Genomic DNA, 27,318 nt, shown 5'->3' with positions numbered 1-27,318 from the left:
CTGTATCTATGTAATGTGTCTGTATCTCTTTAATGTGTCTGTATCTATGTAATGTGTCTGTAATGTGTCTGTATCTCTGTAATGTGTCTGTATTTACGTAATGTGTCTGTATCTCTTTAATGTGTCTGTATCTCTGTAATGTGTCTGTATCTATGTAATGTGTCTGTATCTATGTAATGTGTCTGTACTGTGTCTGTATCTCTGTAATGTGTCTGTATCTATATAATGTGTCTGTATCTATGTAATGTGTCTGTAATGTGTCTGTATCTATGTAATGTGTCTGTATCTATGTAATGTGTCTGTATCTATGTAATGTGCCTGTAATGTGTCTGTGTCTCTGTAATGTGTCTGTATCTCTGTAATGTGTCTGTATCTCTGTAATGTGTCTGTATCTCTGTAATGTGTCTGTATCTATGTAATGTGTCTGTATCTATGTAATGTGTCTGTAATGTGTCTGTAATGTGTCTGTATCTATGTAATGTGTCTGTATCTATGTAATGTGTCTGTATCTCTGTAATGTGTCTGTATCTCTGTAATGTGTCTGTAATGTGTCTGTAATGTGTCTGTATCTATGTAATGTGTCTGTATCTATGTAATGTGTCTGTATCTATGTAATGTGTCTGTATCTATGTAATGTGTCTGTATCTATGTAATGTGTCTGTACTGTGTCTGTATCTCTGTAATGTGTCTGTATCTATATAATGTGTCTGTATCTATGTAATGTGTCTGTAATGTGTCTGTATCTATGTAATGTGTCTGTATCTATGTAATGTGTCTGTATCTATGTAATGTGTCTGTATCTATGTAATATGTCTGTATCTATGTAATGTGCCTGTAATGTGTCTGTGTCTCTGTAATGTGTATGTATCTCTGTAATGTGTCTGTATCTATGTAATGTGTCTGTATCTATGTAATGTGTCTGTATCTCTGTAATGTTTCTGTATCTCTGTAATGTGTCTGTATCTCTGTAATGTGTCTGTAATGTGTCTGTATTGTGTCTGTATCTCTGTAATGTGTCTGTATCTATGTAATGTGTCTGTATCTCTGTAATGTGTCTGTATCTATGTAATGTGTCTGTATCTCTGTAATGTTTCTGTATCTCTGTAATGTGTCTGTATCTCTGTAATGTGTCTGTAATGTGTCTGTATTGTGTCTGTATCTCTGTAATGTGTCTGTATCTATGTAATGTGTCTGTATCTCTGTAATGTGTCTGTATCTCTGTAATGTGTCTGTATCTGTGTACACTCTAACCACTAGGGTAGCCTAATGGTTAGAGCGTTGGACTAGTAACCACATGGTTGCAAGTTCAAATCCTTGAGCTGACAAGGTACAAATCTGTCATTCTGCCCCTGAACAGGCAGTTAACCCACTGTTCCTAGGCTGTCATTGAAAATAAGAATTTGTTCTTAACTGACTTGCCTAGTAAAATAAAGGTAATGTGTCTGTATCTATAGTTGAAGTCAGAAGTTAACATATATTTAACTCAGTATTTCACAATTCCTGACATTTAATCCTGGTAATAATTCCCTGTTTTTGTCAGTTAGGATCAATTCTTCATTTTAAGAATGTGAATTGTCAGAATAATAGTAGAGAGTATGGTTTATTTCAGCTTTTATTTCTTTCATCACATTCCCAGTGGGTCAGAAGTTTACAAACACTCAATTAGTATTTGGTAGCATTGACTTTAAATTGTTTAACTTGGGTCAAATGTTTTGGGTAGCCTTCCACAAGCTTCCCACAATAATTTGGGTGAATTTTGGCCCGTTACCCCTGACAGAGCTGGTGTAACTGAATCAGGTTTGAAAGGCCTCCTTGCTCGCACATGCTTTTCCAGTTCTGCCTACACATTTTCAATGGGATTGAGATCAGGGCGTTGTGATGGAGATTCTAATACCTTGACTTTGTTGTCCTTACGCCATTTTGCCACAACTTTGGAAGTATGCTTGGGGTCATTGTCCATTTGGAAGACCCATTAGAGACAAAACTTTAACTGATGTCTTGAGATGCTGCTTCAATATATCCACATAATTGTCCTACTTCATGATGCCATCTATTTTGTGAAGTGCACCAGTCCCTCCTGCAGCAAAGCACCCCCACAACATAATGGTTGGGATGGTGTTCTTCGACTTGCAAGCCTCCCCCTTTTTCCACCAAACATTACGATGGTCATTACGATGGCCAAACAGTTATATTTTTGTTTCCTCAGACCAGAGGACATTTCTCCAAAAAGTATGATCTTTGTCCCCATGTGTAGTTGCAAACCGTAGTCTGACTTTTTTTATGGCGGTTTTGGAGCAGTGGCCTCTTCCTTGCTGAGCAGCCTTTCAGGTTATGTCGACATAGGACTTGTTTTACTGTGGATATAGATACGTTTGTACCTGTTTCCTCCAGCATCTTCACAAGGTCCTTTGCTGTTGTTCTGGGATTGATTTGCACTTTTCGCACCAAAGTACGTTCATCTCTAGGAGACAGAACACGTCTCCTTCCTGAGAGGTATGACAGCTGCGTGGTCCCAGGGTGTTTATACTTGCGTACTATTGTTTGTACAGATGAAAGTGGTACCTTCAGGTGTTTGGAAATTGCTTCCAAGGATGAACCAGCCAATCTTGGCTGATTTGTTTTGATTTTCCCATGACGTCAAGCAAGAGGCACTGAGTCTGAAGGTCGGCATTGAAATAAATCCACAGGTACACCTCCAATTGACTCAAATGATGTCAATTAGCCTATCAGAATCTTCTAAAGCCATGACATATTTTTCTGGAATTTTCCAAGCTGTTTAAAGGCACAGTCAACTTAGTGTATGTAAACTTCTGACCCACTGGAATTGTGATACAGTGAATTATAATCTGTCTGTAAACAATTGTTGGAAAAATGACTTGTGTCATGCACAAAGTAGATGTCCTAACCGACTTGCCAAAACTATAGTTTGTTAAGAAGAAATTTGTGGAGTGGTTGAAAATCAAGTTTTAATGACTCCAACCTTAGTGTATGTAAACCTCCGACTTCAACTGTATGTAATTGAATGCATATTTATGTAAAAAACTAGAGACCACAATGAAAAAAAGTCCCCGACTGTATCGTGCAATCCTGGTCACTTTAAAAAAAATCTTTGCATATATATGTCTTTTTTTTACAGACAAATAAAATCAATCAATCCAAACTGTGCAGCGGCTAATTGATGAATGGAAATAGACAAGCCTTCGATTGTCAAGCCTTCGATACTGGGTAAGCCTACAAGGTAGGGAGGGATGACTTTTCTGTTTGTCAAGCTTGACATAGGCTATTTATTGTGGTGTTGAAAACACAAACCATGATATTGAAGTGCCTGAAGTCGGTATGTTTTGTTTATTGGTTGTGTGGTGCATTAGCACAGAAACCTGTTGTTGGAAAATTTGTTGCATATATTTTATATAATTATAAATATGGCATTAAGATGTAGAAATGTGATTTCCAACCTAGCTCATCATTGTCTGCAGCCGGCTCATATCGTAGTGTAATGAAACAGGCAGGGAGAGGGATGAAACAGGCAGGGAGAGGGATGAAACAGGCAGGGAGAGGGATTAAACAGGCAGGGAGAGTGATGAAACAGGCAGGGAGAGTGATGAAACAGGCAGGGAGAGTGATGAAACAGGCAGCAAGAGTGATGAAACAGACAGGGAGTGTAATGAAACAGGCAGGGAGAGTGATGAAACAGGCAGGGAGTGTAATGAAACACTTCCGGGTTGGAGCGGTCGCATCCGCACTTCGCTCCGCAGGTAGTATAACTTTTCATTACATTTCATTACATTTCATTATAGTACAACGGTTTGATTTGTCTAATCTTAGCAATTTCTTCTTAGCTAGCTACATAGCCGTCTTTGTATCAAAGATAATTGCGTAATTATCGTATTTCGTCGTCCTAACGTAGTCTACACTGCTATCTGCCCAGCAGCTAGCCAGCTAGCAAAAGTCCACCGTCTACCGAATAGCAGCACTGTAGAAACTATTACACTCAACTGAACGACTTGATTAGTGTAGTGTTAGCTAGCTACATAGTTGTCTTTGCTGTCTTCGTATCCAAGATAATTGTGTAGTTTAGAGTGTGTAGTCTTAGAGTGATTATCTTAATTTACCGAGGTTAGCTAGCCAGCTATTTGTCGTCCATAACGTAGGAGACACTGCTAGCTAGCCAACAGCTAGCCAACGTCTACCGAATAGAACTTCCGCACTCAACAATCCGGTCGCATTCCGCTTCGCTCCACACGTAGTATCACATTTTCATTTCATTTCATTACAGCACAACGGTTTGATTTGCTTGATCGTAGCTAGCTACATAGCTAGCTACATAGCCGTCTTTGTATCAAAGATAATTGTGTAGTCTAGAGCGATTTTCTAGGTTAGCTAGCCAGCTATTGTCGTTCTTTTAACGCAACGTAACGTAATCAACACTGCTAGCTAGCCAGCTAGCCCCCGAATAGCAGCACTGTAGAAACTATTACACTCAACGGAACGACTTGATTAGTGTAGTGTCAACAACGCAGCCACTGCCAGCTAGCCTACAAAGTCAACAATGCAGCCACTGCCAGCTAGCCTACTTCAGCAGTACTGTATCATTTTAATCATTTTAGTCAATGAGATTCTTGCTACGTAAGCTTAACTTTCTGAACATTCGAGACGTGTAGTCCACTTGTCATTCCAATCTCCTTGCTGTATCACCGCCTGGTACGGCAACTGCTCCGCCCTCAACCGTAAGGCTCTCCAGAGGGTAGTGAGGACTGCACAACGCATCACCGGGGGCAAACTACCTGCCCTCCAGGACACCTACACCACCCGTTGTTACAGGAAGGCCATAAAGATCATCAAGGACATCAACCACCCGAACCACTGCCTGTTCACCCCGCTATCATCCAGAAGGCGAGGTCAGTACAGGTGCATCAAAGCTGGGACCGAGAGACTGAAAAACAGCTTCTATCTCAAGGCCATCAGACTGTTAAACAGCCACCACTAACAGTGAGTGGCTGCTGCCAACACACTGTCATTGACACTGACCCAACTCCAGCCATTTTAATAATGGGAATTGATGGGAATTATGTAAATATATCACTAGCCACTTTAAACAATGCTACCTTATATAATGTTACTTACCCTACATTATTCATCTCATATGCATATGTATATACTGTACTCTACATCATCGACTGCATCCTTATGTAATACATGTATCACTAGCCACTTTAACTATGCCACTTTGTTTACTTTGTCTACACACATCTCATATGTATATACTGTACTCGATACCATCTACTGTATGCTGCTCTGTACCATCACTCATTCATATATCCTTATGTACATGTTCCTTATCCCCTTACACTGTGTATAAGACAGTAGTTTTGGAATTGTTAGTTAGATTACTTGTCGGTTATCACTGCATTGTCGGAACTAGAAGCACAAGCATTTCGCTACACTCGCATTTAACATCTGCTAACCATGTGTATGTGACAAATAAAATTTGATTTGATTTGATTTGATTTGATCAGCGTAGCCTCTTCTGTAGCCTGTCAACTATGTGTCTGTCTATCCCTGTTCTCTCCTCTCTGCACAGACCATACAAACGCTCCACACCGCGTGGCCGCGGCCACCCTAATCTGGTGGTCCCAGCGCGCACGACCCACGTGGAGTTCCAGGTCTCCGGTAGCCTCTGGAACTGCCGATCTGCGGCCAACAAGGCAGAGTTCATCTCAGCCTATGCCTCCCTCCAGTCCCTCGACTTCTTGGCACTGACGGAAACATGGATCACCACAGATAACACTGCTACTCCTACTGCTCTCTCTTCGTCCGCCCACGTGTTCTCGCACACCCCGAGAGCTTCTGGTCAGCGGGGTGGTGGCACCGGGATCCTCATCTCTCCCAAGTGGTCATTCTCTCTTTCTCCCCTTACCCATCTGTCTATCGCCTCCTTTGAATTCCATGCTGTCACAGTTACCAGCCCTTTCAAGCTTAACATCCTTATCATTTATCGCCCTCCAGGTCCCCTCAGAGAGTTCATCAATGAGCTTGATGCCTTGATAAGCTCCTTTCCTGAGGACGGCTCACCTCTCACAGTTCTGGGCGACTTTAACCTCCCCACGTCTACCTTTGACTCATTCCTCTCTGCCTCCTTCTTTCCACTCCTCTCCTCTTTTGACCTCACCCTCTCACCTTCCCCCCCTACTCACAAGGCAGGCAATATGCTCGACCTCATCTTTACTAGATGCTGTTCTTCCACTAACCTCATTGCAACTCCCCTCCAAGTCTCCGACCACTACCTTGTATCCTTTTCCCTCTCGCTCTCATCCAACACTTCCCACACTGCCCCTACTCGGATGGTATCGCGCCGTCCCAACCTTCGCTCTCTTTCCCCCGCTACTCTCTCCTCTTCCATCCTATCATCTCTTCCCTCTGCTCAAACCTTCTCCAACCTATCTCCTGATTCTGCCTCCTCAACCCTCCTCTCCTCCCTTTCTGCATCCTTTGACTCTCTATGTCCCCTATCCTCCAGGCCGGCTCGGTCCTCCCCTCCCGCTCCGTGGCTCGACGACTCATTGCGAGCTCACAGAACAGGGCTCCGGGTAGCCGAGCGGAAATGGAGGAAAACTCGCCTCCCTGCTGACCTGGCATCCTTTCACTCCCTCCTCTCTACATTTTCCTCCTCTGTCTCTGCTGCTAAAGCCACTTTCTACCACTCTAAATTCCAAGCATCTGCCTCTAACCCTAGGAAGCTCTTTGCCACTTTCTCCTCCCTCCTGAATCCTCCTCCCCCTCCCCCTCCTCCCTCTCTGCAGATGACTTCGTCAACCATTTTGAAAAGAAGGTCGACGACATCCGATCCTCGTTTGCTAAGTCAAACGACACCGCTGGTTCTGCTCACACTGCCCTACCCTATGCTCTGACCTCTTTCTCCCCTCTCTCCAGATGAAATCTCGCGTCTTGTGACGGCCGGCCGCCCAACAACCTGCCCGCTTGACCCTATCCCCTCCTCTCTTCTCCAGACCATTTCCGGAGACCTTCTCCCTTACCTCACCTCGCTCATCAACTCATCCCTGCCCGCTGGCTACGTCCCTTCCGTCTTCAAGAGAGCGAGAGTTGCACCCCTTCTGAAAAAACCTACACTCGATCCCTCCGATGTCAACAACTACAGACCAGTATCCCTTCTTTCTTTTCTCTCCAAAACTCTTGAACGTGCCGTCCTTGGCCAGCTCTCCCGCTATCTCTCTCAGAATGACCTTCTTGATCCAAATCAGTCAGGTTTCAGGACTAGTCATTCAACTGAGACTGCTCTTCTCTGTACCGCTAAAGCTAACTCTCTCTCCTCTGCTCTCATCCTTCTAGACCTATCGGCTGCCTTCGATACTGTGAACCATCAGATCCTCCTCTCCACCCTCTCCGAGTTGGGCATCTCCGGCGCGGCCCACGCTTGGATTGCGTCCTACCTGACAGGTCGCTCCTACCAGGTGGCGTGGCGAGAATCTGTCTCCTCACCACGCGCTCTCACCACTGGTGTCCCCCAGGGCTCTGTTCTAGGCCCTCTCCTATTCTTGCTATACACCAAGTCACTTGGCTCTGTCATAACCTCACATGGTCTCTCCTATCATTGCTATGCAGACGACACACAATTAATCTTCTCCTTTCCCCCTTCTGATGACCAGGTGGCGAATCGCATCTCTGCATGTCTGGCAGACATATCAGTGTGGATGACGGATCACCACCTCAAGCTGAACCTCGGCAAGACGGAGCTGCTCTTCCTCCTGGGGAAGGACTGCCCGTTCCATGATCTCGCCATCACGGTTGACAACTCCATTGTGTCCTCCTCCCAGAGCGCTAAGAACCTTGGCGTGATCCTGGACAACACCCTGTCGTTCTCAACTAACATCAAGGCGGTGGCCCGTTCCTGTAGGTTCATGCTCTACAACATCCGTAGAGTATGACCCTGCCTCACACAGGAAGCGGCGCAGGTCCTAATCCAGGCACTTGTCATCTCCTGTCTGGATTACTGCAACTCGCTGTTGGCTGGGCTCCCTGCCTGTGCCATTAAACCCCTACAACTCATCCAGAACGCCGCAGCCCGTCTGGTGTTCAACCTTCCCAAGTTCTCTCACGTCACCCCGCTCCTCCGCTCTCTCCACTGGCTTCCAGTTGAAGCTCGCATCCGCTACAAGAACATGGTGCTTGCCTACGGAGCTGTGAGGGGAACGGCACCTCAGTACCTCCAGGCTCTGATCAGGCCCTACACCCAAACAAGGGCACTGCGTTCATCCACCTCTGGCCTGCTCGCCTCCCTACCACTGAGGAAGTACAGTTCCCGCTCAGCCCAGTCAAAACTGTTCGCTGCTCTGGCCCCCCAATGGTGGAACAAACTCCCTCACGATGCCAGGGCAGCGGAGTCAATCACCACCTTCCGGAGACACCTGAAACCCCACCTCTTTAAGGAATACCTAGGATAGGATAAAGTAATCCTTCTCACCCCCCCCCCCCTTAAAAGATTTAGATGCTCTAATGTAAAGTGGCTGTTCCACTGGATGTCATAAGGTGAATGCACCAATTTGTAAGTCGCTCTGGATAAGAGCATCTGCTAAATTACTTAAATGTAAATGTAAATGTAAACAGGCAGGGAGAGTGATGAAACAGGCAGGGAGTGTAATGAAACAGGCAGGGAGATTGATGAAACAGGCAGGGAGTGTAATGAAACTGGCAGGAAGAGTGATGAAACAGGCAGGGAGAGTGATGAAACAGCCAGGGAGTGTGATGAAACAGGCAGGGAGTGTGATGAAACAGTAATAAAACAGGCAGGGAGTGTAATGAAACAGGCAGAGAGAGTGATGAAACAGGCAGGGAGAGTGATGAAACAGTAATGAAACAGGCAGGGAGAGTAATGAAACAGGCAGGGAGAGTGATGGAACAGGCAGGGATTGTGATGAAACAGGCAGGGAGAGTGATGAAACAGGAAGGGGAAGTGATGAAACAGGCAGGGAGAGTGATGAAACAGGCAGGGAGAGTGATGGAACAGGCAGGGATTGTGATGAAACAGGAAGCGAGAGTGATGAAACAGGAAGCGAGAGTGATGAAACAGGAAGGGAGTGTAATGAAACAGGCAGGGAGTGTGATGACACAGGAAGGGAGTGTAATGAAACAGGCAGGGAGTGTAATGAAACAGGCAGGGAGAGTGATGAAACAGGAAGGGAGAGTGATGAAACAGGCAGGGAGTGTGATGAAACAGGAAGGGAGTGTAATGAAACAGGCAGGGAGTGTAATGAAACAGACAGGGAGAGTGATGAAACAGGCAGAGAGAGTGATGAAACGGGAATGGAGATTGGTGAAACAGGAAGGGAGTGTAATGAAACAGGCAGGGAGAGTGATGAAACAGTAATGAAACAGGCAGAGAGAGTGATGAAACAGTAATGAAACAGGCAGAGAGAGTAATGAAACAGGCAGGGAGAGTGATGAAACAGGCAGGGAGTGTAATGAAACAGGAAGGGAGAGTGATGAAACAGGCAGGGAGTGTGGTGAAACAGGCAGGGAGAGTGATGAAACAGGCAGAGAGAGTGATGAAACAGGAATGGAGATTAGTGAAACAGGAAGGGAGAGTGATGAAACAGGCAGGGAGTGTAATGAAACAGGCAGGGAGAGTGATGAAACAGTAATGAAACAGGAAGGGAGAGTGATGAAACAGTAATGAAACAGGCAGAGAGAGTGATGAAACAGTAATGAAACAGGCAGGGAGAGTAATGAAACAGTAATAAAACAGGCAGGGAGTGTAATGAAACAGGCAGGGAGAGTGATGAAACAGGCAGGGAGAGTGATGAAACAGGCACGGAGTGTGATGAAACAGCCAGGGAGTGTGATGAAACAGTAATGAAACAGGCAGGGGGTGTAATGAAACAGGCCGGGAAGAGTGATGAAACAGGAAGGGAGGGTGATGAAACAGGCAGGGAGTGTGGTGAAACAGGCCGGGAAGAGTGATGAAACAGGAAGGGAGAGTGATGAAACAGGCAGGGAGTGTGGTGAAACAGGCAGGGAGAGTGATGAAACAGGCAGGGAGTGTAATGAAACAGGCAGGGAGTGTAATGAAACAGGCAGGGAGTGTAATGAAACAGGCAGGGAGAGTGATGAAACAGTAATGAAACAGGAAGGAGAGTGATGAAACAGGCCGGGAGAGTGATGAAACAGCCAGGGAGTGTAATGGAACAGGCAGGGAGAGTGATGAAATGGTAATGAAACAGGCAGGGAGTGTAATGAAACAGCCAGGGAGTGTGATGAAACAGGCAGGAGTGTGATGAAACAGGCAGGAGTGTAATGAAACAGCCAGGGAGTGTAAAGAAACAGGCAGGGAGAGTGATGAAACAGGCAGGGAGTGTAATGAAACAGAAAGGGAGTGTGATGAAACAGGCAGGGAGAGTGATGAAACAGGCAGGGAGTGTGATGAAACAGGAAGCGAGAGTGATGAAACCGGAAGGGAGTGTAATGAAACAGGCAGGGAGAGTGATGAAACAGTAATGAAACAGGAAGGGAGAATGATGAAACAGGAAGGGAGTGTGATGAAACAGGAAGGGAGTGTAATGAAGCAGGCAGGGAGTGTAATGAAACAGGCAGGGAGTGTGATGAAACAGGCAGGAAGTGTTATGAAACAGGAAGGGAGAGTGATGAAACAGGCATGGAGTGTGGTGAAACAGGCAGGGAGAGTGATGAAACAGGCAGAGAGAGTGATGAAACAGGAATGGAGATTGGTGAAACAGGAAGGGAGAGTGATGAAACAGGCAGGGAGTGTAATGAAACAGGCAGGGAGAGTGATGAAACAGGCAGGGAGTGTAATGAAACAGGCAGGAAGAGTGATGAAACAGGCAGGGAGAGTGATGAAACAGCCAGGGAGTGTGATGAAACAGGCAGGGAGTGTGATGAAACAGTAATAAAACAGGCAGGGAGTGTAATGAAACAGGCAGGGAGAGTGATGAAACAGTAATGAAACAGGCAGGGGGTGTAATGAAACCGGAAGGGAGTGTGATGAAACAGGCAGGGAGATTGATGAAACAGGAAGGGGAAGTGATGAAACAGGCAGGGAGAGTGATGAAACAGGCAGGGAGAGTGATGGAACAGGCAGGGATTGTGATGAAACAGGAAGCGAGAGTGATGAAACAGGAAGCGAGAGTGATGAAACAGGAAGGGAGTGTAATGAAACAGGCAGGGAGTGTGATGAAACAGGAAGGGAGTGTAATGAAACAGGCAGGGAGTGTAATGAAACAGGAAGCGAGAGTGATGAAACAGGAAGGGAGAGTGATGAAACAGGCAGGGAGTGTGGTGAAACAGGCAGGGAGAGTGATGAAACAGGCAGAGAGAGTGATGAAACAGGAATGGAGATTAGTGAAACAGGAAGGGAGAGTGATGAAACAGGCAGGGAGTGTAATGAAACAGGCAGGGAGAGTGATGAAACAGGCAGGGAGAGTGATGAAACAGTAATGAAACAGGCAGGGAGAGTAATGAAACAGGCAGGGAGAGTGATGGAACAGGCAGGGATTGTGATGAAACAGGAAGCGAGAGTGATGAAACAGGAAGCGAGAGTGATGAAACAGGAAGGGAGTGTAATGAAACAGGCAGGGAGTGTGATGAAACAGGAAGGGAGTGTGATGAAACAGGCAGGGAGATTGATGAAACAGGAAGGGGAAGTGATGAAACAGGCAGGGAGAGTGATGAAACAGGAAGGGGAAGTGATGAAACAGGCAGGGAGAGTGATGAAACAGGCAGGGAGAGTGATGGAACAGGCAGGGATTGTGATGAAACAGGAAGCGAGAGTGATGAAACAGGAAGCGAGAGTGATGAAACAGGAAGGGAGTGTAATGAAACAGGCAGGGAGTGTAATGAAACAGGCAGGGAGAGTGATGAAACAGGAAGGGAGAGTGATGAAACAGGCAGGGAGTGTGATGAAACAGGAAGGGAGTGTAATGAAACAGGCAGGGAGTGTAATGAAACAGGCAGGGAGAGTGATGAAACAGGCAGAGAGAGTGATGAAACGGGAATGGAGATTGGTGAAACAGGAAGGGAGTGTAATGAAACAGGCAGGGAGAGTGATGAAACAGTAATGAAACAGGCAGAGAGAGTGATGAAACAGTAATGAAACAGGCAGAGAGAGTAATGAAACAGGCAGGGAGAGTGATGAAACAGGCAGGGAGTGTAATGAAACAGGAAGGGAGAGTGATGAAACAGGCAGGGAGTGTGGTGAAACAGGCAGGGAGAGTGATGAAACAGGCAGAGAGAGTGATGAAACAGGAATGGAGATTAGTGAAACAGGAAGGGAGAGTGATGAAACAGGCAGGGAGTGTAATGAAACAGGCAGGGAGAGTGATGAAACAGTAATGAAACAGGAAGGGAGAGTGATGAAACAGTAATGAAACAGGCAGAGAGAGTGATGAAACAGTAATGAAACAGGCAGGGAGAGTAATGAAACAGTAATAAAACAGGCAGGGAGTGTAATGAAACAGGCAGGGAGAGTGATGAAACAGGCAGGGAGAGTGATGAAACAGGCACGGAGTGTGATGAAACAGCCAGGGAGTGTGATGAAACAGTAATGAAACAGGCAGGGGGTGTAATGAAACAGGCCGGGAAGAGTGATGAAACAGGAAGGGAGGGTGATGAAACAGGCAGGGAGTGTGGTGAAACAGGCCGGGAAGAGTGATGAAACAGGAAGGGAGAGTGATGAAACAGGCAGGGAGTGTGGTGAAACAGGCAGGGAGAGTGATGAAACAGGCAGGGAGTGTAATGAAACAGGCAGGGAGTGTAATGAAACAGGCAGGGAGTGTAATGAAACAGGCAGGGAGAGTGATGAAACAGTAATGAAACAGGAAGGGAGAGTGATGAAACAGGCCGGGAGAGTGATGAAACAGCCAGGGAGTGTAATGGAACAGGCAGGGAGAGTGATGAAACGTTAATGAAACAGGCAGGGAGTGTAATGAAACAGGCAGGGATTGTGATGAAACAGGAAGCGAGAGTGATGAAACCGGAAGGGAGTGTAATGAAACAGGCAGGGAGAGTGATGAAACAGTAATGAAACAGGAAGGGAGAGTGAAGAAACAGGAAGGGAGTGTGATGAAACAGGAAGGGAGTGTAATGAAGCAGGCAGGGAGTGTAATGAAACCGGCAGGGAGTGTGATGAAACAGGCAGGAAGTGTGATGAAACAGGAAGGGAGAGTGATGAAACAGGCATGGAGTGTGGTGAAACAGGCAGGGAGAGTGATGAAACAGGCAGAGAGAGTGATGAAACAGGAATGGAGATTGGTGAAACAGGAAGGGAGAGTGATGAAACAGGCAGGGAGTGTAATGAAACAGGCAGGGAGAGTGATGAAACAGGCAGGGAGTGTAATGAAACAGGCAGGAAGAGTGATGAAACAGGCAGGGAGAGTGATGAAACAGCCAGGGAGTGTGATGAAACAGGCAGGGAGTGTGATGAAACAGTAATAAAACAGGCAGGGAGTGTAATGAAACAGGCAGGGAGAGTGATGAAACAGGCAGGGGGTGTAATGAAACCGGAAGGGAGTGTGATGAAACAGGCAGGGAGATTGATGAAACAGGAAGGGGAAGTGATGAAACAGGCAGGGAGAGTGATGAAACAGGCAGGGAGAGTGATGGAACAGGCAGGGATTGTGATGAAACAGGAAGCGAGAGTGATGAAACAGGAAGGGAGTGTAATGAAACAGGCAGGGAGTGTGATGAAACAGGAAGGGAGTGTAATGAAACAGGCAGGGAGTGTAATGAAACAGGCAGGGAGAGTGATGAAACAGGAAGGGAGAGTGATGAAACAGGAATGGAGATTAGTGAAACAGGAAGGGAGAGTGATGAAACAGGCAGGGAGTGTAATGAAACAGGCAGAAACAGGAGAGTGATGAAACAGGAATGGAGATTAGTGAAACAGGAAGGGAGAGTGATGAAACAGGCAGGGAGTGTAATGAAACAGACAGGGAGAGTGATGAAACAGTAATGAAACAGGAAGGGAGAGTGATGAAACAGGCAGAGAGAGTGATGAAACAGGAATGGAGATTAGTGAAACAGGAAGGGAGAGTGATGAAACAGTAATGAAACAGGCAGAGAGAGTGATGAAACAGTAATGAAACAGGCAGGGAGAGTAATGAAACAGTAATGAAACAGGCAGGGAGTGTGATGAAACAGCCAGGGAGTGTGATGAAACAGTAATGAAACAGGCCGGGAAGAGTGATGAAACAGGATGGAGAGTGATGAAACAGGCCGGGAAGAGTGATGAAACAGGAAGGGAGAGTGATGAAACAGGCAGGGAGTGTGGTGAAACAGGCAGGGAGAGTGATGAAACAGGCAGGGAGTGTAATGAAACAGGCAGGGAGTGTAATGAAACAGGCAGGGAGAGTGATGAAACAGTAATGAAACAGGAAGGGAGATTGATGAAACAGGCAGGGAGAGTGATGAAACAGCCAGGGAGTGTAAAGAAACAGGCAGGGAGAGTGATGAAACAGTAATGAAACAGGAAGGGAGAATGATGAAACAGGAAGGGAGTGTGATGAAACAGGAAGGGAGTGTAATGAAACAGGCAGGGAGTGTAATGAAACAGGCAGGGAGTGTGATGAAACAGGAAGGGAGTGTAATGAAACAGGCAGGAAGTGTGGTGAAACAGGCAGGGAGAGTGATGAAACAGGCAGAGAGAGTGATGAAACAGGAATGGAGATTGGTGAAACAGGAAGGGAGAGTGATGAAACAGGCAGGGAGTGTAATGAAACAGGCAGGGAGAGTGATGAAACAGTAATGAAACAGGAAGGGAGAGTGATGAAACAGTAATGAAACAGGCAGGGAGTGTAATGAAACAGGCAGGGAGAGTGATGAAACAGGCAGGGAGCGTAATGAAACAGGCAGGGAGAGTGATGAAACAGTAATGAAACAGGCAGGGAGAGTGATGAAACAGGCAGGGAGTGTAATGAAACAGCCAGGGAGTGTAATGAAACAGTAATAAAACAGGCAGGGAGTGTAATGAAACAGGCAGGGAGATTGATGAAACAGCCAGGGAGTGTAATGAAACAGCCAGGGAGTGTAATGAAACAGACAGGGAGTGTAATGAAACAGCCAGGGAGTGTGATGAAACAGTAATGAAACAGGCAAAGGGTGTAATGAAACCGGAAGGGAGATTGATGAAACAGGAAGCGAGAGTGATGAAACAGGAAGGGAGTGTAATGAAACAGGCAGGGAGAGTGATGAAACAGGAAGGGAGAGTGATGAAACAGGCAGGGAGAGTGATGAAACAGGAAGGGAGGGTGATGAAACAGTAATGAAACAGGCAGGGGGTGTAATGAAACCGGAAGGGAGTGTAATGAAACAGGCAGGGAGTGTGATGAAACAGGAAGGGAGTGTAATGAAACAGGCAGGAAGTGTGATGAAACAGGAAGGGAGAGTGATGAAACAGTCATGGAGTGTGGTGAAACAGGCAGGGAGAGTGATGAAACAGGCAGAGAGAGTGATGAAACAGGAATGGAGATTGGTGAAACAGGAAGGGAGAGTGATGAAACAGGCAGGGAGTGTAATGAAACAGGCAGGGAGAGTGATGAAACAGTAATGAAACAGGAAGGGAGAGTGATGAAACAGTAATGAAACAGGCAGGGAGTGTAATGAAACAGGCAGGGAGAGTGATGAAACAGGCAGGGAGCGTAATGAAACAGGCAGGGAGAGTGATGAAACAGTAATGAAACAGGAAGGGAGAGTGATGAAACAGTAATGAAACAGGCAGAGAGAGTGATGAAACAGTAATGAAACAGGCAGGGAGAGTGATGAAACAGGCAGGGAGTGTAATGAAACAGCCAGGGAGTGTAATGAAACAGTAATAAAACAGGCAGGGAGTGTAATGAAACAGGCAGGGAGATTGATGAAACAGCCAGGGAGTGTAATGAAACAGCCAGGGAGTGTAATGAAACAGACAGGGAGTGTAATGAAACAGCCAGGGAGTGTGATGAAACAGTAATGAAACAGGCAAAGGGTGTAATGAAACCGGAAGGGAGATTGATGAAACAGGAAGCGAGAGTGATGAAACAGGAAGGGAGTGTAATGAAACAGGCAGGGAGAGTGATGAAACAGGAAGGGAGAGTGATGAAACAGGCAGGGAGAGTGATGAAACAGGAAGGGAGGGTGATGAAACAGTAATGAAATAGGCAGGGGGTGTAATGAAACCGGAAGGGAGTGTGATGAAACAGGAAGGGAGATTGATGAAATAGGAAGGGGAAGTGATGAAACAGGCAGGGAGAGTGATGAAATAGGCAGGGATTGTGATGAAACAGGAAGCGAGAGTGATGAAACCGGAAGGGAGTGTAATGAAACAGGCAGGGAGAGTGATGAAACAGTAATGAAACAGGAAGGGAGAATGATGAAACAGGAAGGGAGTGTGATGAAACAGGAAGGGAGTGTAATGAAACAGGCAGGGAGTGTAATGAAACAGGCAGGGAGTGTGATGAAACAGGAAGGGAGTGTAATGAAACAGGCAGGAAGTGTGATGAAACAGGAAGGGAGAGTGATGAAACAGGCATGGAGTGTGATGAAACAGGCAGAGAGAGTGATGAAACAGGAATGGAGATTGGTGAAACAGGAAGGGAGAGTGATGAAACAGGCAGGGAGTGTAATGAAACAGGCAGGGAGAGTGATGAAACAGTAATGAAACAGGCAGGGAGAGTGATGAAACAGGCAGGGAGCGTAATGAAACAGGCAGGGAGAGTGATGAAACAGTAATGAAACAGGCAGGGAGAGTGATGAAACAGTAATGAAACAGGCAGAGAGAGTGAAGAAACAGTAATGAAACAGGCAGGGAGAGTGATGAAACAGGCAGGGAGTGTAATGAAACAGCCAGGGAGTGTAATGAAACAGTAATAAAACAGGCAGGGAGTGTAATGAAACAGGCAGGGAGATTGATGAAACAGCCAGGGAGTGTAATGAAACAGCCAGGGAGTGTAATGAAACAGGCAAGGGGTGTGATGAAACAGTAATGAAACAGGCAAGGGGTGTAATGAAACCGGAAGGGAGATTGATGAAACAGGAAGCGAGAGTGATGAAACAGGAAGGGAGTGTAATGAAACAGGCAGGGAGAGTGATGAAACAGGAAGGGAGAGTGATGAAACAGGCAGGGAGAGTGATGAAACAGGAAGGGAGGGCGATGAAACAGTAATGAAACAGGCAGGGGGTGTAATGAAACAGGAAGCGAGAGTGATGAAACAGGAAGCGAGAGTGATGAAACAGGAAGGGAGTGTGATGAAACAGGCAGCGAGAGTGATGAAACAGGAAGGGAGAGTGATGAAACAGGAAGGGAGAGTGATGAAACAGGAAGGGAGAGTGATGAATCAGGGAGGGAGAGTGATGAAACAGGCAGGGACAGTGATGAAACAGGCAGGGACAGTGATGAAACAGGCAGGGACAGTGATGAAACAGGCAGGGACAGTGATGAAACAGGCAGGGAGAGTGATGAAACAGGCAGGGACAGTGATGAAACAGGCAGGGACAGTGATGAAACAGGCAGGGACAGTGATGAAACATGCAGGGACAGTGATGAAACATGCAGGGACAGTGATGAAACAGGCATGCAGCGTGTTGAAACAGGCAGGGAGAGTGAGCCCCTCTGTGGTGGTCAGTGAACCCTCAACCTTTTGGCCCGTAGCCCTGTGTGTCATCGACTGTGCCACATGAGTAATCTGAAGTAGCAAAGTCGTTTTTAAACCCAGTGTCACTTACAGTTATTGATATATTGTAAGTCGCTCTGGATTAGAGCGTCTGCTAAATGACTTAAATGTAAATGTAAAATAAACATTATTTTGAGTTAAATCTCTGAGGGGGGAGAGTGTGTTCAATTTATTTGACAGAAAATGTTCTTAATGTTAATGGAGGGGCTAATGAAACCTTGAGTTGGACGAAGCTCCTGCCCCCCCCAGTACATTTCTAGTTATTATACATATCTGGAGCCTTACTGGATGGAGACAATGGACACGTCCCAAAAGGGACCCTGCTCACTACTACTGGTGACCAAACACTATGGGTGCCAATTGGGATGCAGACAGTGTATGACAGGAAGAAGTCAGACCAAACTGCCTCTGAGAAAGAAAAGGTCAGAGGGAAGTGGGCCGCCAAGCGATGCCGAAGACCAAAGACCCCGCGCCACAGATAATTAAAGCTCTGAGCTACGGCGAGCAGCAAACGAAGCACCTTCTGCCTTTTCCAAAGGACCTGTCAGTGGGCTTCAGGGCTGCCTACTTCCCTTCAATGAGACCATTCAAGTAATTTAAAATAATTACACAATCATTAACACGATGACTCAGTGAACGACCGCTGCCTTTTTTGAGAGGCTTTAGTTGTTCAGAAAAACAGGCCTTCTCCCAGGAGTCCGACATTTCCATGGGTGGCAATTATTGTCAGATTAGAGGGATAGAGTGTTTAGAGAGCAGTACAATGGATCACAATAACAATAATAATAATGATAATAGTATCCAGATAAATCTAGTCACCCTCTAATTTCTATTTGGATTACTGAAATACTTTATTATTTTCTGCAATGTATGTAAAATAGCTTTTTTCTCCTCTGCTTGGATATGGTTTGGTGACGACCTTGAGATATCGACCCTGCAGGCACCTAGTTACAGCTGTATGTCTCACTGAAATTGGCAGGAAAAAGTCCACACAAAGCGATGCAATTTTTGTATCCAGGCTAAGGCTTGTCTCGAAAATATCAAAGGAAATATTTCTGTCATCCTGTAACAGGCATAAAAACAGCCGTTTTTCTTATGTCCTTCCCAAAAACGGAATATATATTCGAGTGATCCGAAATCGTAAAATTGCATTTGAAAGTACAGAGGTTTCACAGGTGTCTCTAGTGTTCGTAGTAATTATATATATATATATTGACTCATATTTCCATTTATAAACATGCATTTAACTTTATTATGTCACTGAGACATGAATACATGAAAACATAAATATTTTAATAGATTCTAGCACACTGAACATTCATCACCATTGTAGGTGAGGATACAGATTCCACTGCATCCATGTGAGCGCGATTCCACATGATGTAACCTACTTGTACAGTATGTATGATACATATAGGTACAGTATATGTCATATTAGTCACATCTACACCAGTGTGCTCTATCTACAGTTCCTAATCAAAGGAAGTGATCCATAGACCTAGTCCACCAACACATAGTCCTGTGTTCTCCCGTTGACGGACTCCTGACATTACTCGCACTTTTGTTCAGCCACTGGATCCGCAGGCGAGCTTCTGAAATTATTGACATTTCTATTCAAGTTTGGGCATGAGTATGAAGTATATTTAAACACATTAATTGAGTAGCCACCTCAGAACGGATGACTGATGCGGTAGCCCGTGGCTGTCCACTGTGGCTGTGAATTATTCATCAGGAGCAGTTCATTTGTTAGGCTGTGAGAGAGAAAATACAAAAAAAGACCAAAGAGAAAGGGAGGGAGCTGGAATTAGGGATGGAGAAAGAGGAGAGAAGGGGGAGGGAGCTGGAGTTAGGGATGGAGAAAGAGGAGAGAAGGGGGAGGGAGCTGGAGGAGAGAAGGGGGAGGGAGCTGGAGTTAGGGATGGAGAAAGAGGAGAGAAGGGGGAGGGAGCTGGAGTTAGGGATGGAGAAAGAGGAGAGAAGGGGGAGGGAGCTGGAGTTAGGGATGAGAGAAAGAGGAGAGAAGGGGAGGGAGCTGGGGGGGGGAGAGAATGGGGGAAGGGAGCTGGGGGAGAGAAGGGGAAGGGAGCTGGGGGAGAGAAGGGGAAGGGAGCTGGGGGAGAGAAGGGGGAGGGAGCTGGGGGAGAGAAGGGGAAGGGAGCTGGGGGAGAGAAGGGGGGGAGCTGGAGTTAGGGATGAGAGAGAGAGAAGAGAGGGAGGAGGGAGAAGGGGAGGGAGCTGCAGTTAGGGATGAGAGAGAGAGAAGAGACGGGGGAGGGAGCTGGAGGAGAGAAGGGGGAGGGAGCTGGAGTTAGGGATGAGAGAGAGAGAAGAGAAGGGGAGGGAGCTGGAGTTAGGGATGAGAGAGGAGAGAAGGGGGAGGGAGCTGGAGTTAGGGATGGGATGAGAGAGAGAGGAGAGAAGGGGGAGGGAGCTGGAGTTAGGGATGAGAGAGAGAGGAGAGAAGGGGAGGGAGCTGAAGTTAGGGATGAGAGGAGAGAAGAGAAGGGGAGGGAGCTGGAGTTAAGGATGAGAGAGAGAGGAGAGAAGGGGGAGGGAGCTGGAGTTAGGGATGAGAGAGAGAGAGGGAGAGAAAGAGGGAAGCAGAGAGTCAGAGAGAGACAGAGAGAAGAGACAGACAGGAGGAATGCCCTTTCAAACAGCCTTCATATTTTTTATTGCTATGTCTGTCTTTGGCTATATCTATCTCTGGCTGTCTCTCTCTCTGGCTCTCGCTCTCTGACTGTCCCTGTCTGTCTCTCTCTAGCTGTCTCTGTCTGTCTCTCTCTCCGGCTGTCTCCCACTCTCTGGCTGTCTCCCACTCTCCGAACAGCAGGTTTCAAAACAATAAAAGACTCTGTCCAGTGTTTTAACAATGCTGTCTCCCACTCTCTGGCTGTCTGGCACACCCACTCTCTGGCTGGCTATCTAATATGGTCATCCGGCTGGCTGTCTGAGCACTCTCTTCTCTCTGGCTGTCTCTCTCTCTATGCTCATGTCTTTCTTTCTTTGGATGTCTCTTTCTGGATGTCTTTGCTCTGTTTTTTTTCTGGATGTCTCTCTTTCTGGACTCTTTCCAGGTTCATCTCTAGGTTCTGGTTGTCTCTTCTCTCTTTTCTCTGGATGTCTCTCTCTCTGTGATGTCTGAGGATATTTTTCTCTTTCTGGATGTCTCTCAGACCTTCTGGTTGTCTCTCTTTCTGGTTGTCTCTCTCTCTTTCTGGATGTCTCTCTTTCTGGATGTCTCTCTTTTCTGGTTGTCTCTCTTTCTGGATGTCTCTCCTCTCTCTCAACATTTTTATAATGTTGTATGTTTACGCCCAACACCACTTTCCATCAATTTGTATAACAGACCCTCATGCCAAATTAGTCGAATGCTTTTTGAAATCAGCAAAGCATGAGATGCGGTAATTTGGTAAAAAGCCAATTTGACATTTGCTCAGTTCATTGTTTTCATTGAGTCTCTGACTGTTAATGTCCACACGCCAGGACAGGCGGACAATGGGGCTTAATGATAACTCTGATGTCTCTCTTTGGATGTCTTTTCTTTCTGGATGTCTTTCTCTCTGGATGTCTCTCTTTCTGGATGTCTTTCTCTCTCTGGATGTCTCTCTTTCTGGATGTCTTTCTCTTTGTAAGATGTCTTTCTCTCTGGATGTCTCTCTTTGGATGTCTCTCTTTCTGGATGTCTTTCTCTTTGGATGTCTCTCTTTCTGGATGTCTCTCTCTCTCTGGATGTCTCTCTTTGGATGTCTTTCTTTCTGGATGTCTTTCTCTCTGGATGTCCCTCGCTCTGGATGTCTCTCTCTCTGGATGTCTTTCTCTCTGGATGTCCCTCTTTCTGGATGTCTTTCTCTTTGGATGTCTCTCTCTTTGGATGTCTTTCTCTCTGGATGTCCCTCTCTCGGGATGTCTCTCTCTCTGGATATCTTTCTCTCTGGATGTCTCTCTCTCTGGATGTCTTCATCTCTGGATATCTCTCTCTCTCTGGATGTCTCTCTCTCTGGATGTCCCTCTCTGGATATCTCTCTCTCTCTGGATGTCTCTCTCTCTGGATGTCCCTCTCTATGGATGTCTCTCTCTCTGGATGTCCCTCTCTCTGGATGTCTCTCTCTCTGGATGTCCCTCTCTCTGGATGTATTTATCTCTGGATGTCTTTCTCTCTGGATGTCTCTCTCTCTGGATGTCCCTCTCTCTGGATGTCCCTCTCTCCAGATGTCTTTCTCTCTGGATGTCTTTATCTCTGGATGTCTTTATCTCTGGATGTCTTTCTCTCTGGATGTCCCTCTCTCCAGATGTCTTTCTCTCTGGATGTCTTTATCTCTGGATGTCTTTATCTCTGGATGTCTCTCTCTCTCTGGATGTCTCTCTCTCCTCTCTCTGGATGTCCCTCTCTCTGGATGTCCCTCTCTCCTGATGTCTTTTCTCTGGATATAAGTATTCAGACCCTTTACTCAGTACTTTGTTGAAACCCCTTTGTCAGCGATTACAACCTTGAGTCTTCTTGGGTATGACACTACAAGCTTGGCACACCTGTATTTTGGGTGTTTCTCCCATTATTCTCTGCAGATCCTCTCTGTCAGGTGGCTGTCAGGTTGGACAGGAGCGTTGCAGCACTGCTATTTTCAGTTCTGCTAAATCCAGAGATGTTTGATCGGGTTCAAGTCCGGGCTCTGGCTGGGCTACTCAAGGATATTCAGAGACTTGTCTCGAAGCCACTCCTACATTGACAGAGCCCAGACTTTAAACTGATCTAACATCTCTGGAGAGCCCTGAAAATAGCTGGGCAGCAACACTCCCCACCCAAACAGACAGAGCTTGAGAGGATCTGTAGAGAAGAATGGGAGAAACACCCCAAATACAGGTGTGCCAAGCTTGTAGTGTCAACACTCACACCTGTGTAAACGAGAGAATCACTGACATGATGTCAGCTGGTCCTTTTGTGGCAGGGCTGAAATGCAGTGGAAATATTTTTGGGGATTCAGTTCATTTACAATAGGAACTTTGTAATTAATTGCAATTAATCTGATCACTCTTCATAACATTCTGGAGTATATGCAAATTGCTATCATACAAGTTGTGGCAGCAGACTTTATGAAAATGAATATTTGTACCATTCTCAAAACTTTTGGCCACGACTGTACATACATACATATATATACACTACCATTCAAAAGTTTGGGGTCACTTAGAAATGTTCTTGTTTTTAAAGAAACACACATTTTTTTTTCCCATTAAAATAACATATTGATCAGAAATACAGACAGTGTAGACATTGTAAATGTTTTAAATGACTATTGTAGCTGGAAATGGCTGATTTCTTTTATGGAATATCTACATAGGTGTACAGAGGCCGTTGTGTTAGCTAATCCAAGTTTATCATTTTAAAAGGCTAATTGATCATTAGAAAACCCTTTTGAAATTATGTTAGCACAGCTGAAAACTGTTGTTCTGAATAAAGAAGCAATAGAACTGGCCTTCTTTAGACTAGGTGAGTATCTGGAGCATCAGCATTTGTTGGTTTGATTACAGGCTCAAAATGTCCAGAAACAAAGACCTTTCTTCTGTAACTCGTCAGTCTATTCTTGTTCTGAGAAATGAAGGCTATTCCATGCGAGAAATTGCCAAGAAACTGAAGATCTCGTACTACTCCCTTCACAGAACTGCGCAAACTGGCCCTAACCAGAATAGAAAGAGGAGTGGGAGGCCCCAATGCACAACTGAGCAAGAGGACAAGTACATTAGAGTCTCTAGTTTGAGAAACAGATGCCTCGCAAGTCCTCAACTGGCAGCTTCATTAAATAGTACCCACAAAGCACCAGTCTCAACGTCAACAGTGAAGAGGCAAGTTTGGGATGCTGGCCTTCTAAGCAGAATTGCAAAGAAAAAGCCATATCTCAGACTGGCCAATAAAAATAAAAGATTAAGATGGGCAAAAGAACAGACACTGGACAGAGGTACTCCACCAGCTACAATAGTCATTTACAACATTAACAATGTCTACACTGTATTTCAATTTTATGTTATTTTAATGGACAAAAATGTGCTTATCTTTCAAAAACAAGGACATTTCTAAGTGACCCCAAACTTTTGAACAGTAGTGTATATATCCCCAAAAATATATATGGGGTTTGGAAATGATGCAGACAATTACATTGATGGAAGCCACAGTCTATCTGCAGTATGAAAGCTTTTTTCCCCCTAATAGAAAAGGAACAACAAATTAAAAGACTGTCTAATACTCATGTTGTCACGTTCTGTGTCTTAGTTTCTTTTTTTGATGTCTTTGTGTTCGGTTGGTCAGGGCGTGAGTTGGGGTGGGTTGTCTATGTTCTTTTTGTTTGGCCTAGTATGGTTCTCAATCAGAGGCAGGTGTCGTTCGTTGTCTCTGGTTGAGAATCATACTTAGGTAGACTTTTGTGTTTTGTGGGTGATTCCTTTTCTGTGTCAGTGTTTGTTCCACATGGGACTGTGTCGGTTTTCATTTATTTCTCTTGTTCCTTTTGTTTTCTGTGTCCAGTGATATTTCATTAAAATATATTATGGACACTTACCACGCTGCGTTTTGGTCCTCTTCTCCTTCACCAGATGAAAACTGTTACAGAATCACCCACCAACCAAGGACCAAGCAGCGTTGTATCGGGCAGCAGCGATCTCTGGACTCATGGACATGGGAGGAGATTTTGGACGGAAAAGGGCCCTGGGCACAGCATGGGGAATATCGCCGCCCCAAGGCAGAGCTGGAGGCAGCAAAAGCTGAGTGGCGGCGATATGAGGAGGCAGCACGACAGCGCAACAGGCACGAGAGGCAGCCCCCAATTTGTTTTGGGAGGGTGGCAGGTTGGAGACCTGAGCCCACTCCTCGTGCTTACCTGAAGAAGTGCAGTACTGGTCAGGCACCGTGTTATGCGGTCAAGGGTACGGCTATAGGCCAGCCCCTCGCAAGTACCAAGCGAGAGTGGGCATCCAGCCAGGGCGTGTTGTGCCAGCCCAGCGTGTTTGGTCTCCGGTACGCCGTTTTGGCCCAGGGTATCCTGCGCCGGCTCTGCATGCTGTGTCTCCGAGGCGCTGGGAGGGTGCAGTGCGTTCTATGCCTGTTCTCCGCCCGTGCCGGGCGAATGTGGGTATTGAGCCTAAGGGAGAGGTGCGAGTGGTATGCACCAGATCTCCAGTGCTCACCCACAGCCCGGTTCAACCTGTGCCTTCACTCTGGATGGTCCGGACTAAAATGGTGATCCAGCCGGGAGGAGTGGTGCAATGGCTGTGCACCAGGGCTCCAGTGCTCCCCACAGCCCGGTCCATCCGGTTTCTCCTTCAAGCACCAGGCCTCCTGTAGGTGTCCCCAGCCTGGTGGGTCCTGTGGCAGCCCCACACACCAGGCAGTCTCTCCGTCTCCTCCTTCCAGGTCTGCCCGTCTGTCCTGAGCTGCCAGAGCCACCCGTCAGTCAGGAGCTGCCAGAGCCGCCCGTCAGCCAGGAGCTGCCAGAGCCGCCCGTCAGTCAGTAGCTGCCAGAGCCGCCCCGTCACTCCCGGTCCGCGCTGAGTCTCCCGCTCCCGCCGGAGTCTCCCGCCTGTCCGGTGCTACTGGAGTCTCCCGCCTGTCCGGGCGCTACTGGAGTCTCCCGCCTGTCCGGTGCTACTGGAGTCTCCCGCCTGTCCGGTGCTGGAGTCTCCCGCCTGGTGTCTCCCGCCTGTCCGGTGCTGCCAGAATCTCTCATCTATTCAGGACCCGCTGCAAGGGTTCCCAGTCCGAGGTGGGCGGCGAGGGTCGCCGCTCCAAAGGCGCCACTTAAGCGGGCAAAGACTATGATGGAGTGGGGTCCACGTCCCACGCCAGAGCCGCCACAGCGGACAGACGCCCACCCAACCCCTCCCCTATAGGTTCAGGTTTTGCGGCCGGAGTCCGCACCTTTGGGGGTGTGGTGGGGTACTGTCACGCTCTGACCTTGGTTTCTTTTTTGATGTCTTTGTGTTCGGTTGGTCAGGGCGTGAGTTGGGGTGGGTTGTCTATGTTCTTTTTGTTTGGCCTAGTATGGTTCTCAATCAGAGGCAGGTGTCGTTCGTTGTCTCTCCTGGTTGAGAATCATACTTAGGTAGCCTTTTGTGTTTTGTGGGTGATTCTTTTTCTGTGTCAGTGTTTGTTCCACACGGGACTGTGTCGGTTTTCATTTATTTCTCTTGTTCCTTTTGTTTTCTGTGTCCAGTGATATTTCATTAAAATATATTATGGACATTTACCATGCTGCGTTTTGGTCCTCTTCTCCTTCACCAGACGGAAACCGTTACACATGTCCCATTTAAAATGGTTTCAGATCCTTTTAGATATGTAGGAATTACTGTTAAAAGCTCCCCGTCAGACTTGCTGAAGGAAAATATCATGCGGGAATTGGAAATCACTAAAGAATCATACTCATACCGTAAAGCTGCAAAAAGTCGGGGGTTTGGGGCTCCCTCCTTTTCAGAAATATTATTGGGCTGCAAACATTTGTAATATCATTTTTTGGATTCAACGTCATGACTGTAATGCCAGAGTGGGCCATCACAGAATACAAATCCTGTATGGCCACATCGTTAAGAGCTATCGTCTGCTCTCTCCTTCCAGCTCCATTCTCTACCTTCTGTAAGAATAACCTGATCAGACAAACTCTCAAGATATGGCATTACCTAAGGCTGAACCAAGATAGAGATATTATTCCCAACTTCCCTTTATTTTGTAACAATATATTTCCACCGTCCCTTACAGACAAAGATTTTGATATGTGGAGACAATATGGTGTGAAATCCCTCCTCTATCTATCAACTCTATCAAGATGGCACCTTTACATTCCATTTTCTAAATGCCCCTTTCTTTACATTCTTATAAGCCAGGAGATTGGGCAAAACATTTTTACAAGTGATTTCTCACAGATATTACATATATAAAAAAATATCAAAATGTTCAATATTCAAAACCAACCCAACTGCAAAGGGATCTCTATCAGCTGTGTATTACAAAATGATTAACTGTCAGCCTACAATCATTGAGATCAATTTGGGAACAGGATTTAGGAATGTCAACTAATAGCTGGGATACAATTATTTGAAAAGACCTTTCTATTTCTATATGTACCGTGCATAATGTGATACACTTCAAAGTGATACAAAAAGTCAGTACACAAATGCCAAGCTGGCCAAATTCTATTCCCAAAGTTGACCCCAAATGTGATCGATGCTAACAGAACACTGTAACTAGGCCACTCAGGAACATTCAATTTGGTCTTGGTAAGCAACGAGAGTGTTTATTTGTCTTGTGTTTTAGGTTATATTCCTACTGAAAGGTGAATTTGTCTCCTAGTGTCTGTTGAAAAGCACACTGACCAGGGTTTCCTCTAGGATTTTGCCTGTGCTTAGCTCTATTCGACCATTGTGATCCAGCACAATTATTCACATCACAGCACCACTCATTCTCACTGTGGGATCCAAGCTCCAGGAAAACCTTCCCTTCATCATCACCGCACCTGTACACAAAGTCATCCTCGGCCTCCCTCGCTTTCAACTCCATTACCCCACCATCTCCTGGTCAAAGATGAGAATCACTGGATTCCGGAGTACCTGCTTTACCGCACCCTGTTGTTCCAAGTCGGTAGAGGATCCTATGAGTGTCCTCCAG

The sequence above is a fragment of the Oncorhynchus keta genome, chromosome 21, assembly GCF_023373465.1.
Source record: "Oncorhynchus keta strain PuntledgeMale-10-30-2019 chromosome 21, Oket_V2, whole genome shotgun sequence".
Classification (NCBI taxonomy): Eukaryota; Metazoa; Chordata; class Actinopteri; order Salmoniformes; family Salmonidae; genus Oncorhynchus; species Oncorhynchus keta.
The sequence above is the reverse complement of the archived record's forward strand: the minus strand, read 5'-3'. Positions refer to the sequence as shown.